The following is a 20,323-nucleotide window of genomic DNA, read 5'->3' as shown; positions in this document are numbered from 1 at the left end:
AGGTAATCAGGCAATATTTGCCCATAGGACTTGAGTATTGATTGCTACAGACCAGCGATGACCGTATACATCCTCAGCATCCTCTTTTGAATGGGCATACTTGTGGAGGTTAGCCTATCCCTGCTCCATCACTGCATGTTGTATAAGTAAGGGGAAATAATTTCTTTAAATTCATAATTCTTTCAGTCAAGGGAACCAAATTCAAAATTAATATAAATGAAATCCCAGATATAATAATTGGATGAGACTTTGGCATGACTTTTATAAGACTAAGTGTATTTTGTACGTGGGAGGTATGTAAACATAAATAAATAAGTGGACTGTGGCAGAATAAATTGTTGTCTTTCATTCTTTATGCCCACTCAGTATTAGAATTATATAGCCACTTCCATTGCCATGTGACTTTACAGTTACACCAACTATAGTGGGCAGACTGTATTTTCTCACCTTGTTAATGTTAGTTTTAACCATAGAACTTGTCTTGGCCAATGAAATGTGGACATAAATGACAGCATGCAAGTACCAGGATGGATGACTCAAGAGGTATCACATGTCCATTTGTCCTCTTGTGCTACTGCCATTCATCTTGTGCAACGGGACTCCAGGTAGCCACTAAACTGAAAACAATGAGAAACACATGGAACATGGAACCTGGAAGCTAGAGCCCAGCCTAACCTAGATGAGTTGCCACCAGCCTGTAGATCCACAAGCAAGAAATAAATGTTTGATGTTTCAAGCCTCTGAGATTTTGAGTGGCTTGTTATATAGCAACAAACAACAGGGAAAAACTGAAATAAACCACAAATATGCAAAACTTTTTTAAAAGAACGAAATAACTGTAACTACAGAAAATTACAATAACCATATAGATTCCCTTGCTCAACTCTGTGCAAATAAATTTGAGAAGCCAGATAACATATATAATTTCCTAGAAAAATGCAATTAGCCCAGACCAGCTTCAGACAAAACAGTGAATCTGAACAAACTAGTATCTACAGAAAAAAATAGAGGAAACTGCAAAAAAGCTCTCTCTTACCAACTTCCCATTGAAAAAAGCAATGGGCTCAGATAGTTTCACAGGGAAATTTGGCAAATCTTTAAAGAATACATATTTTCAACATTATTTGAATTGTTTTAGAGTATGAAAAAAGAAGAAAAACTTCTAAATATTTTTAATGAAGTAATATTGACACCAAAATTTAGCAAAGATTAAACAGAAAAGTATAGATCAAACTTTTGTATAAATATGAATAGAAAAATCTTTAACAAAATATTAACAAATAATATCCAGCTATAATAGGATAACACATCCGATTTAGTGGACTTTATCCTAGAAATAAAAAAATTATCAATAATAAAATTAATTTATTAATGCTTTACCATATCATATTCTATGAATAAAAATTAATATAATCATATAATTATAATGTACTTTCCATGAGTGATGCTGAAATTGTGTTTAATAAATTCAATATATATTCTTAGTCAAGATTCTTAATAAAATAGAAACAGATGAATACTCCTTTAATATGATTAAATAAATCTGTCTCAATCCAAATCTAACCTCATGCTTAAGAAACACATTTAAAAACAGGAATAAAACTAGAATGTCTATTATCAATGCCTTTGTTGTTGTTGTTCTTCCAAATACATGTATGAACATTATTATACATATTTCATCATAATGGGTATGAATATGAATTACACTTAGATACATACTTAGAAGTGGAATTTCTGCATCACAGAAGTATTGATGGTTCAATTGTTTAAGACAATGACAAACAGTTTTCCAAAAAATATTACACCAAATTACTCCCCTATACCAGTTAGTTGATGGGAGATCTTATTGACATATATTCTCACATACATTTGATAACCTCAAATGTCTTCATTCCTACTATAGGCTGTTGTTATTTCAGTACAAAAGAAAATAGCATTAATTAGACACTATGTGCCAGGCAGTTTCACATGTACTATCCCATTCAAACTCTATATTATAATCATTCTCATTTTACAGATGAATTTTGTTCAAAGTCATAAAGCTCCCCCAACAGGCAGCCCTTCCTCCAAATCTAGTAGAGAAGTGAAAGTTTACAATGGCTGTGGAGCAGCCCATCAAGGAAAGCAGAGGGTAATAAAGAGACACTGCCAGGTCACATACAAAATGTGTTCTATTAAAGCAAAATAAGTAGGAGGCCATTAGCCTGACTGTGTACTTTGAATTCCTATATAACACCACAACCTAACTTGTACAGAAACAAATCAAAACCTAACTTAGTTTATTTTTTGGAACACATAGCTGGATTTCATCCAATCACAAACAGCTGAGCTTCAGCCAATCACAGGCAGCCAGCTGATTAGATCATGCCCACATAAGGCAAATGCCTCCTAAGGCAAATGTCTAACTATAGCCAGTCAGGCGATTTCTCTACTTTGCTACCATGTTCAGCCTGTAAAAGTCTACTGCTCATGCTTCTGTGCAGAACTCTTCGAACGTCTTCTGGTTCTGAGTGCTGCCCGATTCATGAACCATTCTTTGCTCAAATAAACTATTAAATTTAATTTGTCTAAAGTTTTTCTTTTAACACTTTGATGTCAGAAGCAGAATACAGAAGAGACCTCCAGTGACCCTCCAGGAGCATTGAGTGATGAAGCAAAGCTACCCCTCAGGCCTACTGTTCCCATTACTCTCTCATCATAACTGGAAGTTGTAAGTGAGTCTCCTCCAAATTCAAGCTCGTGAATTTGCATTTTGAGCTCTTCAACTTTTTTGAGTAATTATTTTACCAGAGTTTGGAATAGGAGTCGATCCAATAAATAATTGTACTGGGTCCAGTTAGAGGCCTCAGGTAGGTACCTTTTGAAAATGGATTCTTTCAAATGTAAGGAATCTGGAAATCCAGGAGTCTGGGACTCTACTTTCTGAGACACCGGTTAATTTTATGTACTAAATTTGTAGACCCGGAACCAATGCCTTTCTAAAAGACTCCTTATAAAAGGCAAATGAGAAATATTAGAAATCTTTTGCACAAATATTAGTAAAAAACTTCAGCCATCAGGGTGAGTAATATTGTTCCATTGGCCAGAGAAAAACAATTTGGATACAGGTATTTTTTAATAAATTAGTAAACTTTGTATTTTAGTACCTGGCATATAGCTACAATTTTAAAATAAAAGCTTTAAGATCCGCCTTGATCTGCATGCTTATTTATGTCTGCCTATGGGAATGTATGCATGACATTTTTCTACCTCTGGAGAATATTGACAAAATTAATTTGTAAAAGAGCTATATTTAATTGGCTAACAGAAAAATAAGCTCTTATATTGATTAACTATTCCTTAAATTATTCAGAAAGGTTGAAACTAAACTGTTTTTCAAGTTCACGTGATCTGGGAGAATTTTCGGTAAATAAAAGTTTGTTAAAGTTTGTCGGTTTGATAAAAATAGGCATGTCTCCAGAGTCATCAGCATTAAATATAATACAGATGTACAACTTTTTCTACCTAAGTTTACTAGTAAAATAAGCTCAAGTTATCGCTATATTAAAAGATATATAACTTGGCCAGGTGTGGTGGCTGAAACCTGTAATCCCAGCACTTTGGGAGGCCAAGGCAGGCAGATTGCCTGAGGTCAGGAGTTTGAGACCATCCTGGCTAACATAGTGAAACCCCATCTCTATTAAAAATACAAAAACGAGCCAGGCGTGGTGGTACACACCTGTAGTCCCAGCTACTCAGGAGGCTGAGGCAGGAGAATCACATGAACCTGGGAGACAGAGGTTGCAGTGAGACAAGATCATGCCACTGCACTCCAGCTTGGGTGACAGAGCAAGACTCCATCTCCAAAAAAAAAGAAAAAAGGAAAATAACTTAAAATAATGGTGTTTATGATCTCATTTTCATAACATTTAAGTGTAATTGTTTTTTAAATGAGTTAAATAGGTATAAATGAGATAAAATTCCTATATAAAAGATGTCCTCTCTATACAGGGAGGTTTTAACATTCTTGTCATCAATTAAATGGAGGCTGAGGGAAATCTATACAAATAATGATTTAATTCTCAGGCCTAGCCAAAAGCTGTAAGACAGATAAAATTTTGCCTCCCTGTAGCTTCTTATTACAGAGAAACTAAAGATAGCTAGGTCTGTTAATAAACATGTCCTGTGCCACATTCAAAAATTGTACCATGAGGAAGCAGATGCTTCTAGAATTATAAAATGATGTTAAATTACAAAATGCTGGTATGTTGCAGGCCGTTCACAATTGCTTGCTTCCTTGTTTTCATTGGAAATTAGCAGTTAAAAATTCTAAATAAGATATGTAATTAAAATTACTAGAAATAATAAGGGAAACAACAACATATGCCAGCATACAAGGAAGATAAGATGTGGTTTTTGCAAGGAAAGCTATGATGTATGTGTTCTGTTTTGTAAAGGGAAAAGGAGACTAATTTTTATCCCAAAGTAGAGTGACTGGTTGTTCCACAAGGAGAAAGACTTTGAAAAGTGTAGAACAAAAACTAAATGGATATAAGAAAGTTGTAGGTTTGTGAAAGAGGAATCTTGGTAAAGGAATTTTATGTGTGATCAACTGGCTAAAATTTGAAGGGAATTATAAGGTTTTTTTTAACTGAGCATTAATACCAAAAGTACACTGATGCAAATGTAGAATTTGGTCCTTTCTGTTAAAACAATAAGCTTTTCTTGGAGTATTGGTCTGTTCTTTATAAAAAATTATGACAAGTTTTTCTTTACTTATTAAGTAATTAGCCTAGGAAACAAAGATTATGTGTTTTATCAAGATAATTTCCTGTCTTTGATTACTAAGAAAACTAAATCCTCTATATTGAAAGAGCTAAGTTTTTTCTACAACTATATGGCATTCTGTATTTACCTTCGAAGACTTTAATTCACGCTCTAGTTAAATGAATAAGTATTGTTTCACAATGACTTGTGATCCTATTTTAATCAAATATTTCAAACCATTTGATATTCCTGACAACTTTCTAATACCAAATCCTAAATTAAGATCTTTCTACCTCAAACTAGCTCTGGGAGCTTCCAGATGGGTCGCTAGAGTGTTTCAAAAAAATTTGTTTCTCTTCTTATGAAGAGAGATATGAAACTAACTAGGCTTATTTGATATGTTAAATTGTTTGGGAAGTATTGTCTAATAAGTGATGCTGAACCTTCTTGAAGCCATATATTATTAATATGTGTTTCATAAATTATACAGAATGCCCAGAAATCTGATAGATTTGGTATGATGCCACCAGTCATAATTTTAGTTATTATCTTAAAATAGTGTAAGTCACAGAAATAAAATTTCCTTGTCAACTGTGGTATAATGAACCCTCATCAGATTTTCACCATGGCCATTTAAAATTTTGTCATCCACAAACAGTTAATTGGTTTACTCTGGTACTTTCCTGAAAACTATTACAAGCAACTACAAACCTAGTGTTTGTCTTTGAGGTGACTCATGGAAAGGACTCTGACAAGTACAGGGTTTTGATAACTTTAAGATCATACCATTGAACTGGATAACAAGTCCCAGAACTCTAATGAAGGAACTGATTGGTTCATAGAATTGCTAACCCAACATCAAGCAGAACAAGAAATAATTGAATACCAAGCAAATTCCTCAGCAGATTTTCATGCTAAGTTAGCTAGTATTGAAAATGTTAGAATATGCTATTTGAATGAACTCCATAAGATTGATCCAAGTCAAATCACCTATAATAACCTATTTAATAAGCAGTGTTATATGTACCTGACTTGGAAAAACAAAATTTGTATCTAAAAGCATATAAATTTAATGTTAAGCATGGACTCACAGAGGGTTTGGATGGCTGCCTGGTCTTTTGAGTCCTTAAAGATTCCATTATTAAAAACTCTGCAGTCCATGACTTATCATAGAGTAGATTTAATTGTGTAAATTCCTCTAAATGGGCATCTTTTGGTAGAATGTTACTTTATTGGCTTGGCACAAATGTAAATAAGGTTATGGTTAAAAATCTGTCTCAAACATCAGCTACTATAGCTAAGTTTACTGCAAAGGCTATAGGTGCCCAAGAAACTTCTCTAAACTCCCCTGCTAAATTTTTTGTAGATAATCAAATTGTCCTGGACTGTCTGTTAGATGAACAAGGGGCACTGTGTACATTAGCTAACACTTCCTCCTGAACTTGGATATTGTATCCAAGAACTTGTACAATAACTGAGGTATTGTAAAACCTCAGTTATCACTGAATGACCTATTGCAGTATTCTCATTCAAGCATTCTTCATTGTCTTGGCCATATGATCATAATGACTGAAGGAGGGAACCTGTGCCACTGTTTCTACCATCATCTTCACCAAAACCAAAGCATGGTCTTCATGACGTATGGAGACTCCTCACATGCATTGCAGTGGACATTCCTTGCAGATCAGAAAAACTTAACCGAGAAAGCTCATTTTTGAAAAGTGACCTAAAGAGTGTCATTGAAGTAGATCTTAAGTAGTCACGGTGATTGTTTACATGGTTGTCATTGGACTCAATCTCAGGAGCTGGAATGACAGACATTTTTGAACAAAGAAGCCAGGATAGTGGAATTAAAAGGGTTTCATCTCAGTGCTTGCATAAGTATGAAGTGTATACATTTATAATTTTTCACTTATCACAGGGTAAATATAAAACTGATCCATTTAAAGAATGATCTTTTTCGAGAATTCAAAGAACACAGAATTTTGTGAAATCTTATCTTTTTACTTACATGCCATTTTTCTTCCTAACTCTACCCCCCATCTATTATTTTATAAACCAATTGGTACATAAGTAGTTTCTTGGGGGATGACATATTAGCTAAAGATTTTCTATGTAGTGAACCTGCTTTTATATATATATATATATAAATGCATCCAACTACTACTTTGTTGGAATGATCCCCATGAACTGGAACTGCTGGGGCAAAGTATATGCAAAATCTATACTTGTGTAAATTTCCTATAACCGGAGTAAATTTTCCTAGTATTTGAGGATTTCCCACTTCCTAAAACTATACAAACATTAGATATCAATATTTGTAAACACTGATAATGTAATTTATAGTGAAATTGCTTTTTCATCTATTAATGTTAAGCTATATCATCTTCACGTAGCCTTGTAAGTCATTTGTGTTATTTCATTTTCCTGTGTTTTTTTCACTTCCCTTGTAATGTTAGTCTATTTGTTACTGATTTCTAAGAGTTCATTTATCATTAAAGATATTAACATTTTGTCAAGCTTTGCAAATAAAATATTATGTTTTTTCCCATTTATTTTACTATGGTGTTTTATTTTGGGGTTGTATAGAAGTTAAATGTTGAAAAACAACCTTGTTCTGTTTTTTTTTTTTTTTAAGAAATCAACAAACTGGATAATTGGTTAAAACAAGTACATTTCTGTTCTGTATCATTCTTTGATTTATTTAATTATAATTGGTTTGGTTCACAAGGGCCTTGGTTAGGAAGCATATTTCAGTCTCTTGGTGTGATCCTCCTGATAGTCATCATAGTAGTCTCCCTGGTATGCTGTATCCTTTAAAAAGCCTTAACTGCTTGTATGCAGTCATCTACTGTATGTCAAATGGTCTCACTCCAGTTATAGCAACAATAACACAAAGAGAACATGAAGCATTATTCAGCTGACTTAATATCATGACTATGAATTCCATACAGCAACCAAAGAAGTCTGTTATGATGGTAACAGAGAATAACATCAATGCACAAGGTTTTAGTGAATCTCTCAAAATTAAGAGGCTGGCTGAAAGGGAGGGATCGTTAAGGCAAAATAAGGAGACCATTTTCCTGAGGCTGTCTCCATACTTTGAATTCTTATGTAACAAACCACAGTCTAACTTAGTACATAAACAGACCCAAACCTAACTTTTTAATAACATTTTAGTATTTTTTTTGTAAATAAAAATTGCTGGATTTCAGCCAATCACAGGCATCCAACTGATCAGACCAAATAAGGCAAATGCCTCATCACGCCATGCCCATAAGGTAAATGCCTAGCTATAGACAACCAGGTAATTTTTTTATTTTGCTTCTGTGTTTGGCCTATAAAAATCTCACTGCTGGCTAGGCGCGGTGGCTCACACCTATAATCCCAGCACTTTGGGAGGCCGAGGCGGGTGGATCACGAGGTCAGGAGATCGAGACAATCCTGGCTAACACAGTGAAACCCCGTCTCTACTAAAAAATACAAAAATTAGCCAGGCGCGGATTTCGGAGGTGAGGCAGGGAAAGGTGTGAACCGGGGTTGCAGTGAGTGAGCCGAGCCCCATGATCCAGCCTGGGTAAAACAGCTCACTGCCCATGCTTCTGGATGGAGGTCTCTGAACAGCTTCTTGTCCTGAGAGTGCTACCCAATTCATGAATCTTTCTTTGCACAAATGAACTCTGTTAAATTTAATCTGTCTGAAGATTATGTATTTCTTTAGAGACAGAGTCTCACTCTGTCGCCCAGGCTGGAGTGCAGTGGCATGATCTCAGCTCACCGCAACCTCCACCTCCCAGGTTCAAGCGATTCTTCTGCCTCAGCCTCCCAAGGACCCGGGATTACAGGCATGCACTACCACACCCAGCTAATTTTTGTATTTTTAATAGAAACAGTTTCACCCATGTTGCCCAGGCTGGTCTTGAACTCCTGGCCTCAAGTGACCTGCCTGCCTCAGCCTCCCAAAGTGCTGGGCTTACAGGCGTGAGCCACCATGCCTGGCCAAGATTTTTCTTTTAACAGTTCTTAGCAGCTTCCAGATTATGTAGTGCTGAGACAGCTTTCAGGTACTAAGAAACAAATTCAGACTTAAGAGGCCAAAAGGCCTGGGATAAAATCTATGCCCCACTACTTACTAGTTTAGCAAACAAACAGGATAATTACAAATAAGTTTTTTGTTTTATTTTAGAGACAGGGTCTCACTGTGTTGTTCAGGCTGGCCTCAAACTCCTGAGCTCAAGTGATCCTTCTGTCTCAGCCTCCGAAGTAACTGGAACTACAGACACTCACCACTGGGGCTGGCTAAATAGGATTTTTATAGAAATCATAAATCAGTATTCTAGATAATTTTGCATAGTTATTTTGCTATAAGCAAAAGATGTACAATTTTTCCCCAAAATATGTTTCCTAAGATAGCATAAAAATACAGAGACATAATATTTACTTAGGACAAGTAAAGGTTAAAATACAGTAGGCCCCCTTATCCACAGGGGATACATTCCAAGACCCCCAGTGGATGCCTGAAACCACAGAGAGTTCCAAGACCTACACATACTATTTTTTCTTATACATACCTTTAATAAATGTTAATTTATAAAGCAGGAACAATAAGAGATTAGCGATAATAGCTAACAGTAAAATAGAACAATTATAACAATATGCTATAATAAAGGTTACCACAAACTACGGCCATAACTTTTGCAGTTTCAGGTGTGACAGCAAAACTAGCATGAATTTTTTCCCTCTTCACAATTTTGTTCTTACTATAGATCTTAGCAACCTCAGCATGCAATTTTTTTCTTTCATGAAGTCAAGAACTTTAACTTTTCACTTAAAGGAAGCACTTTATGGCTCTCTTTGACATATCTGAATTGCCAGCATCACTATTCCTGCACTTTGAAGCCATTATGAAGTAAGATAAGGGTGACAAGCACTCCAATACCATGACAGTCAATCCAATAACCAAGACAGTCACTGAATGACTCACAGGTGTGTAATGCACACAACATGGATACACTGGACAAAGGGATGATTCCTGTCTTGGGTAGGACAGAATGGGACAGTGTGAGATTTCATCACACTACTTGAACTGGTACTCAATTGAAAACTCATGAATTGTTTATTTCTAGAATTTTCCATTTAATACATTTGGACTACTGTTGACTGCCATTGAAAACTTATGAATTGTTTATATCTGGAATTTTCCATTTAATACATTTGGACTACTGTTGACTGCCGGTAGCTGAAACCATGCAAGGCAAAACCACGGATGAGGAGAGACTAATATGTAAGCAAATATTTTAAAACTTACTAACAGTGTTTTTTCATATCTTTCCTATAAAATTTTCTGTTCTTCTCAGTATCTTCATTTCAACCAATGTGGCAATATCATTCTCCAAATAATCTGAGCTCCCTGACCTGAGTGAACTTTCACTCTGTCCCTTTTCCTCCCCAGTTCCCATCAGCCAATGTATCCTATAGATTTCTTATATCATAGCTGTTTCATCCATTTTTTCATTTCTACCTCTTCTCCTCCAAATATATTTTCAGATACTTTGTTTTTTTGAAAGTTTAACTCTCATACTTTAAATCCATCTAATACATACCATTCACGCCCACATTCATGGCATTTTCCCTGTTCAGATGTTTAGATAGAACCCAGTTGCCTAGGATAAAGCTGAAATCATTTATCCTGATATTCTAGACTCTCCACAAGCTGATTCTACTGCTGAAAGGAAGCGATCCTTCCTTCCTTCTTCTCTCCTTCAGTAAATGTTTATGGTGCACCTAGTATATGCCAGGCACTGTGCTAGTCAGTGGAGATTCATTAATAAACAAACAAGACATGGACCAGTCCTCAAGAATCTGTGGTCTCCTGGGGAAGAGGTTTAAATCAAATATTAACACAATCATACAAATGGTAATAAGCACTATATCAAAAAAGTTGTGTTAAGAAAATGTATAGCAAGTTTCTTGAGCTAATTAAGAGGAACATCATAACTTTGTCCCACTCCAGAGGCAGCATTCACACATGGAGTTGCACAGCATGGCAGCCCTGCTCTAGACAGTCAGACAAGTCCTGAGTAAGAGACACTTGAGTTGTCAGCAAAAGGACATATTGGCTAAGCAGAGAGGCAGATCATTCCAAGTCCAGAGATTCGTATGCACAAGGCGTTGGGGGCAAAAAGGAGCTTGACATGTTCATGAAACCAAGAGGACGCTGTGTGACTGGTGTACTGGGAGCACCCAGCCTCCAAGTTTCACCCACACCAGTCACCTCGCTAGGCCCAGACCACACCTTGGACCCAGCAGCCTTAACAGTTTTGCTTTCATATATTTTGTTACTCTCCTCTTTTCTCTTTAAAATTTAGTTCATAACTCAAAATGGATCATAGCTCTTTATGTAAAATCAAAAACTATAAAATGTATAAGTGAAAACATAGGAGAAAGACCTTGTGAACTTGGGTTAGCAGCCATTTTAGGCACAATACCAAAAGCATGACGTACAAGATAGAAAGCTTTATAAACTGGACTTCAACAAAATTTTGTTCTTCCAAAGGCACTTTAATAGAATGAAAAGATGAAATAGAGAGAAAATATATGCAAATTACATATCTAATAAAGCACTTGGATCCAGAATATATAAAGAACTCTCAAAATTCAATAATAAGAAAGCAAACAATCCAATAAAAAGTAGACAAAATATTTGAATAGACCTTTCTTGAAAGAAGTTATTTGGATTGTAATTAAACACAATAAAGGATGGTCAACATCATTAGTCTTTTGGGAAATGCAAATTAAACCATGAGATACTGCTGACACTTATTGGAATGGCTAAAATCAGAAAGACCAGCCAAACCAAGTATTGCTGTGGATACAGAGCCAGTGGAATTCTCATACACTGCTGGTGGGGATGTAAAATGGTACAATCATTTTAGAAACAGAAAACAGTTGGACAGTTTCTTAAAGGGACACTCATCATAAGACCTGACAATTGCACAGCTAGATAGTTGCCCGAAAGAAATAAAAGCATATGTTCATCGAAGACTTGAACCTGAATGTTCATGGCATCTCTATTAATAACAGCCAAAAATGAAAACAACACAAATGCCCAACAAAAGGTATATGGATATAAACATTCTGTGGTATATCCACATAAAGGGTTACTACTCAACAATAAAAAAGAATAAGCTATTGATACTTGCAACAACTTGGCAGAATTTCAAGATAATTGTACTACGTGAAAGAAGCCAGACAAAAAATTCTAGCAAGCAGTCCCAGTGACTGCCTGGAGGCAGAAAGGTGTGGAGAGAGGAATTATAAAAGGGCATGAAGAAACTTTGGGGGGTCATGAATGTGTTCATTGTCTTGATTTTGATGACGGTTTCAAGGATGTGTATGTACGCCAAAATGGGTCAAATGTTTCACTTTAAATATGTATACTTCATTTATGTTAATTCTAGCTCAATAAATCTGCTAAAATATAAAAATTATGTTTTAAATGCAGTTCATAACTCAAATCTTCTAGGAGCTATCTCTGATCACTCCAGTTCAACGTCTCCCCTGAGATCTGTAAGTACTGAGTGATCTATGATTCATTTGACTCTTAACATTTACTGCCTTGTGTTATTAATTATCATTTATTGGGCATGTTTCCAAGTTACCACCTCAGAAACAGAATCAGCACTTCTGCTCCTCCCTCAGTCTCTAAAACGGTTCTTTGCACGTAGTAGGCCTTCAATGAATACACTGTTGAAAGATTCATATTAAACCTCTAGAGAAAAACATTGTGTTATTTTTCAAAAGATAAAATATAGGACTTCCTCCAACAATTGATTGAGTTGATAGAAACAAATTCCTAATTTATGCTTAAGCAGCTCATTGCCAAACAGCAATTTCAAATGTGAAAGATATTTACGAATCTAAAAGCTACAATAAATCATGTGTGACAAAATTAGTGTGATTGGCCAAGGATCAGATAAATTCACATTACAAACCATACAATTAACCAACACTGCCAAAGTAAATGTTTCAAAAAGAAGCTAATTTGTAAATGTTCTTATTTGTTTGTTCATTCATTTATTTACTCACCTCATTCCAAAATATGCGTGGGCAGAATAAAGCAAAAAATGCTACCAAAAAAAAAAATTGTGTGTTCCAAAACAATTTGGTATCTCAGTGTGAGATAATCTGCCATTTGTGTCATGGTTTTAATTTTATCCTATATATTTCACATACGTAATTATTATTTACACAAGGCACCAGCATAGACTCGGTGGAACCGTGTGACAAATTCTTTATTTCTAGTTAAAATCTGGATATTGGCTGTAAGAACCACTTCCCTCCACCAATATCTGGATAAAATTGCTGTGAACCTTCATTCCAGGTTAAAGTTTAAATCTCCTGTGACGGTTTTAGCAAATTCCAGGGAAGCTCACATTCTGGTATCCACCTTTGTCTGAGGACCCTTCACTTGTGAATCAGCTCCATTTTGAAACTTCTTAACCACTTGCTCATGCTCTGTCTGCTGCAGCACAAAGAACCAGCCATAGAATACAGCTCTTAGTTTTCAACAAAATTATCACCCACACAAAGCACTTGTGCGTGCGTGTGTGTGTGTGTGTGTATTAGGTTTAATGAAGCTCTGGAAAGACCCAGGTTACATCTCAACAATGCAGGCAACTTCAAATAGAATATTAAACGATACCTTACATTCATTAAACAAACAACCATGCCTGACATTTCAGAGCACTCAAGTAGTAAGGAGTCTTTCCACTGGCCACTTGAGGCCACTTTAGCCCACTCTCCATTCTCTAACTGGCTTCTCACTTCCTCTTATCCCTCTTACTTCATCCGGCTCCCAACCCTTCTCCCTCTACTGTGCAAAACAATTCTGTCTCCCCACTTCTATTCCCAGGCACTGCTTCAGACCCATCCTGACACATTCACACTCAGGCAGGTACTCAACAACACATTCCTTTCACATTAAACACATCAACCCCCTTTAAATGTAGTCATATCAGTAAATAGCAACTTCTGTTCTCCATCCTATTTACAGGGCTTTGATTTTAATCCAAAAATTCACTAATATTATGTTGGAGGCCATTTTAATGGACAATAAAATCTTTAAAACCCTCAGATGCCAACTCTGAACTGTGTTTTTCCCTGTGAAGATTTCCTCGGCTGCCCAGGTAGTTAGCTGCTTCTTCTACCTTTGCTCAGAATTTATCTTGTCATGGTGCTAATGATGTTTTCTCTTCCACCAGCCTGAGGATGGGAACTATATCTTATTCATCTCTGTAGCTACATCTGCCTCTATCATATACTAAGCATTTGGTAAATATTTGTCAAATCAATTATTTGATGCCAATCATGTCTGGTTGAGGTTGGGTAGCAAATCATTGGTCCCAGACAGCAAATGTACAAATCCCTACAGAAGTGAAGCTGAAAGGCCAGAAGTTAGAAACCCATATAGACAGAAAAAAAAACATATAGACAGAAAAAAACAGAGCTATTCAATGCAGAAAGGTACACCATGTACTTTTGATCATTCAGCTTATTCTGGAGGCAGGCTTCCTTCCAACCTTGACTTTCATAAATTTTGTTCTAGCTGTGCTGCCTCTGGAATTCGCAGTGCCCACTTCACCAGATGATGACTCATGCTCACCATGTTCCAAATTATTTCCATTTTGATATCATTTGGAGACAAAAAGACTATAAACCAATTCTACAACAAAAGATGGTCTCTCAGTAAGGAGTTTTCACCCACCTCCTCTCTCAGTTGGTTTTCCAAAGAATAATTATAGAGCAAAACTGTAAGCTCACTGAGAATAATAGCTGTGTCTAAGTTTCCTTTATATAACATCTTGCACCAACTTGAGCTTAGTAGGTATTCGATACATACTGAATTGCATGGGAATAACTATGAATTCAATTCAGCAGGGCAATGACTTCAACAAAATATGTTTATGTGTGAGTACATATGTATATATGTGTGTTTGTGTGTGCATATATTCACACATATATACAGAGAGAAAGTAAGACAGCACCTGCATTGTAGGCAATCATGAGTAGTTGCACTTGATTATTTATTGTCCTACATACACCACACTGTGCCATCTGTTATTCTTTCATTTAATCAACATGTATTAAGTTACGACACATCAGGAAGAACTATGAATAGAGGAAAAGAAGATTTCTTGTCTCTTTACAGCTGCCTCTAATTTTTCTCTCTGTTGGAGCAGAGAAGAGCAGGAGGAGGTGGAGAAGGTAATACAGCCGCATCACTATTGGAGAATACAGTGTTATTAAAGGGAAGAAGGAATAAATCCCATGCAGCCCCCAGCATCGGGAAGTGCCGAGTGTTGAATGACTAAATGAACACCAAGTCCATGTGCTTTAGGTAGGATATCAGGCAACCGATCTCAATCTGAGAAAAAGTAAGCAATGAGGTAGGAAAACATCCAAAAAATGTGATTGATAAGAAAGACATGCAAGCACCACATATGCATGATGTGAATTAACAGCCATAGCCAGCAGGCGATGATGAATATAATTGAGATGGAGGCGTTTATCAAAACTTGTAAGCCTATAATAATTTAGAGCCAAAAGGGCCTCAGCAGTTTTCAGGTGCAACATTTCCCAGTCCTTTTTGGGTCATATACACATAGAAAATGACAATATTTATAAGGCGCTCTGAGATAAATGAAGGAGGTTGCTAGGGTAGAAGGCTATCGGCTCAAGGCCCAGATCAGCTCCCCAAGGGCTGTCAGGAGACAGTAGTTGAAAAGGCCTACTTTAGGCCAGTCTCCTCATTTTGCAGGGGAAGAAACTGAATCTTTGCTCAAGATTACTCAGCTAGAAAATCAAAACAGAGCCAGGAGTAGAGCTTTAAGTTTCTCTCTTAATTGATGCTTTTGCTGCAGCTGACCCTTGAACAACACAGGGGTTAGGGGCACCAACCTCTATTCAGTCAAAAGTCCACATACAACTTTTGATCCCTCAAAAACTTAACTATTAATAGCCTACTGTTGGCCAGAAGCTTTACTGATAACACAAACTGTCAATGAACATATATTTTGTGTACTATATGAATTATATACTGTATTCTTACAATAAATCTAGAGGAAAGAAAATGTTATTAAGAAAATCATAAGAAGGATGATTAGTCAGGGTTCTCTAGAGGGACAGAACTAATAGGATAAATGTATATATAAAGGGGAGTTTACTAAGGAATATTGAGTCACATGATCACAAGGTTCCACAATAGGCCATCTGCAGGCTGAGGAGCAAGGAAGCCAGTCCAAGTCCCAAAGCTGAAGAACTTGGAATCTAATGTTCAAGGGCAGGAAGCATCCAGCATGGGAGAAAGATGTAGGCCAGGAGCTAGGCTAGTCTAGTCTTCATGTTATTCTGCCTGCTTTTATTCTTGCTGCATTGGCAGCTGATTAGATTGCATCCACCCAGATTAAGTGTGGGTCTGCCTTTCCCAGTCCACTGACTCAAATGTTAATCTCCTTTGGCAATATCTCACAGACACACATAGGAACATACTTCACATCCTTCCATCCAATCAAGTTGACACTCAGTATTAACCATCACAAAGGAGAAAGTATATTTACAATTCATTAAGTAGAAATGGATCATCGTCATCCTTGTCGTCCTTATGTTGAGTAGGAAGAAGAGGAGGAGTTGATCTTGCTGTCTCAGAAGTGGCAGAGGCAGAAGAAAATCCAGATATAGGTGGACCTGCACAGTTCCAACCCATGTTAAGGGTCAGCTGTACTCCAGTGCTTCTCCAAGTACTGTCCCCAGACCGGCAGCATTGACGTCACCTGGGAACATGTCCAAGTGCAAATTCTCAGACCCCACCCTCGACCCTACTGAATCAGACACTGGGGGATGGGGTCCCACTCTCTGTGCTTGAACAAGCCCTTAACAAATTATTCATTCTGATGCTCACTCAAGTTTGAGAACTACTGTTGTCATCCGTACTGACTCTCAATGCTTCTATAAGCTACCAGGTTAACATTTAGATTGCCTAACTCAGGGGTTGGACAAGGTTTTCTGAAAAGGGCCTGAGAGTTTTGTAGAACAAAAACAGATATTGGCACCACAAAAATGAGTGTGGCTGTGTGCCAATAAAACTTTATTTATTTGCCAAGCTGCCAGAAGTCCCACTTTTCAAAGGATAAGGATGGAATTAAAAGTATTTATTTATTTATAGACTTTCAGGGACATATCTTTCAAAAAGAGAAGTAAACTTAAATTGTACCTCCCTTGTATCTGTTCTTCACTTAAAATTGCTTACTTCTCTGAGAAATTCAGTACCAATTTAGATATCAGTTTATAATCATGTAATACACAAACTCAAATCATTATTTTCACTGGTGAAAAATGAGTTGTGTCTGCATACTGTACATTTTCTACAGCATCTGATTAAGAAGTAGTTAGGACAATAAATAACTAGAGCTTTCTTAAGTCTTTCCAGCTGAAGAATTTTTTGATTTAGGGTTGTTTTGTTTTTGAGATAGAGTCTCACTCTGTCACCCAGGCTGGGGTGCAGTGGCATGATCTCGACCTACTGCAACCTCCACCTCCCCGGTTCAAACAATTCTCCCTGCCTCAGCCTCCCGAGTAGCTGAGATTACAGGCTGGCACCACTATGCCTGGCTAATGTTTGTATATTTTAGTAGAGACGGGATTTCGCCATGTTGACCAGGCTGGTCTCAAACTCCTGACCTCAGGTGGTCCGCCCACCTTGGCCTCCCAAAGTGCTGGGATTACAGGCATGAGCCACAGTGCCCAGCCTGAAGAATTTGTTTTGAAAGAGGGTTAGCCTATAAAAATACTGTATTTTGTCTGATTTTTCTTTTTAAAAGGAAGAGTTTTATGGTAAAAGAAGTGAGACTATTCAATTTAGGACAATAAAGCGAGTGGGTGAAGATAATGCTAATCTATTCCTCTTAAAAATAGAACTATGCTTAGAGGAGAAGTTTAAATACTTAATCTAGAATCATGGTGGTTTGGTTAGTCATACCTCCTAGATCTTTACAGCTATAAAAGGGCCCTTAGGAATTATCTAGTCCAACCCTGTCATTTTGCAGATGACTAGGCTGAAACTCAAAGATGCCAAGAGTGACAGCGGTGGCTGCTGTTCCCCAAATGTTTTAGATGTTCTTCATTTTCCAGCCTGTCCTCCCACTAACCACACCTTGCCTCCACAGTTAGGCTACAGCCATGTGACCCGTCCCGGCCCATACACTGTGAACAGATATGACATGCCACTTCCTGGCTGGAATTGTGACAAGCTGATATGTCCCTCTCTCTCTCCTTCCCTTTGGTGACTCCCATGTTGGGATGAAGTAATCACAGCATGAAAGCCACCTGGATTTCCAGATCACCCCATGGAAGGCAGCTGCTCTAGAAGATGGTCCAGCACTCATCAGGTTTTTGTCTTTGTGGTTCACAGCCACAGAGATTTCAAGATGTATTTGTTCTTGCAGCATAGTTTAGCCTATTCTAACAAACACACTAAGCAACTCACTCAAGTTCAGTCAGCAAGTTAATGGCAGAGCTAGGATTAGAATCCAAATCCCCTGACTGACCAGTCGAGGGCCATACTTCATCACTCACCTAAGAGTCAGGATAGGCGCCACCAAACCAAATCTTAAGCAAAGGAACCAGACAGTTGAAAATGAAAACAGACAAAATGTGGACTGGTAAAGAGGCAGTACCCATACCTTGAAGTCCAGAATTAGGAGGGGAATGGTCAGGAAGGAAAGAAGCCCCAGTGTTCAACTTTCAACAGAGGACCAGGGAGGCCGAGAGGACAGAGGTGTGATATTGTCCTTGATGGTCTCGTTTCCCAGTTTATACATTTCCCTCAAGTTGATGACAAGTGCCCCTAGACTCTGTAACCCAGTTAGGGAGTTAAATACCCCAAAAAAGGTGCCACCATCTTTTTATTTGTGCACAGCAGCCATTAAGTAAATAGGAAACTTGTGCCTCAGACCCAGATTAATTAATTTTTTTTTTAAGACAGAGTCTCACTCTGTCACCCAGGCTGGAGTGCAGTGGAACAATCTCAGCTCACTGCAAGCTCCGCCTCCTGGGTTCAAGTGATTCTCCTGCCTCAGCCTCCCAAGCAGCTGAGATTACAGGTGTGCACCACCACACCCAGTTAATTTTTGTATTTTTAGTAGAAACAGAGTTTCACTATGTTGGCCAGGCTGGTCTTGAGCTCCTGACCTCAAATAATCTGCCTGCCTCAGCCTCCCAAAGTTCTGGGATTACAGGCATGAGCCACTGCACCCGGCCGCAGATTAATTTAACATGACATAGTAGAAGTTTTTAAAAACAACAAATTGAAAAAAAAAATGAGTAATTGGTTGCTAGGCAACATCAGTGCAAAGCTCTTTCTTTGCCTTCAAGAGCATTTGCTGCATCTTTATGAACAAAAGTTAGAGTACTTAGCAGCAGGCATATATTTGGTTGTGACATCAACAGATACCAAATGAATTTTTCCTGAACACAGCATACTGCATTGCGTCAAGCACGTCAGAGTTCTGAACGGCTACCCCCTGTGCACAGGATGACGTTTCCTGTTCTGAATACTCATTTTTCTTTGTACAAACAGGTTAGATGGCCATCTTTTGGAAGTAATCAAAATAAAACAGGAGATTTTGCAAAGTCATGCAAGGACAGGAGGGGGTTAGCCGTCACCTGTCTAGTGTGAGACGCTTTGTCTGGATGCCAACCAGCTCAGGCTAAAGGTTAGCCCCTCTTTCTCTTATCCCTTCCTGGAAAATGGATGTTTCCCTCCTGAACTGGCCTCTCTAGAGGCAGACACTCACTCAAATGTGAACCAAAAGCAAAGCTAACAATGAGCTCAGGGACCACATCTCCAGGTATGTCTAGACAACTGTCTGCTGACTCACTGGGGCACACGGCCTCCTGCATTGCCCTGCCTTGTTGCCCCTTTCCCCTCCTGCTTTCAGTTTGGCCTCACCCTGGCCCTGACACATACCACCACATCTCTTACCTAACATCTACTTTAGACTCAATTCCCCGAATCAAGCTTACCAAAATCCTTAGAACTCATTTCTTGCTGTTTTCTCCCATCTCTAAACAACAGGGCACCTTTCCTGGCAGCAGAACACCAACGCACTCTAGGAAGTATCATCCAATGTGCAGCTGCCCGACAGACGCCACTTGACCCAAAAGGAAGCAGACAGCAGGATGGACTCTGTAAGCATTTCCATCAGGGATACAGAAAGTTGCTCATCCCAGAGCTCCTAAAGCACCTGTTACGTGTATCTGTTCAGAGCTGTGGATGTTAAAAAAAAGAAACAGTTTGATTTTTGAGAAAATAAGACTAACACAAAAGAAGGCAGCACAGGCTATTCATTTCATCTGATTCTGCCTTTATGAACATATTCTCTGGCCTTATGGAGGCCAGAGAAAGGGGGCAGAAGATAACTTTAGACTTGGTTAACAGCAGATTCCAAAGGGCAGTCTTGTTGACCAGGAGGAGGGGCAGGGCCGCTTTCAGAAGAGCCTCCTAGAGGCCTGTTCAAGG

General features: G+C 37.9%; 1 long non-coding RNA gene across 1 annotated transcript; it reads right to left on the bottom strand.

Moving 5' to 3' along the window:
• Positions 1 to 451: 451 nt before the first annotated feature.
• On the bottom strand, positions 452 to 20,080 carry LOC116467392 (uncharacterized). The gene is made up of 3 exons (XR_004247785.2): positions 19,828 to 20,080; positions 16,365 to 16,577; positions 452 to 617 (listed from the first exon to the last, which is right to left on the bottom strand). It is a non-coding gene; the product is annotated as an uncharacterized LOC116467392 (long non-coding RNA).
• Positions 20,081 to 20,323: the final 243 nt, after the last annotated feature.

This window comes from Hylobates moloch, unplaced genomic scaffold (assembly GCF_009828535.3).
Source record: "Hylobates moloch isolate HMO894 unplaced genomic scaffold, HMol_V3 SCAFFOLD_4, whole genome shotgun sequence".
In the NCBI taxonomy this organism is placed as follows: domain Eukaryota; kingdom Metazoa; phylum Chordata; class Mammalia; order Primates; family Hylobatidae; genus Hylobates; species Hylobates moloch.
This window is presented reverse-complemented; position numbering and strand designations above follow the sequence as displayed.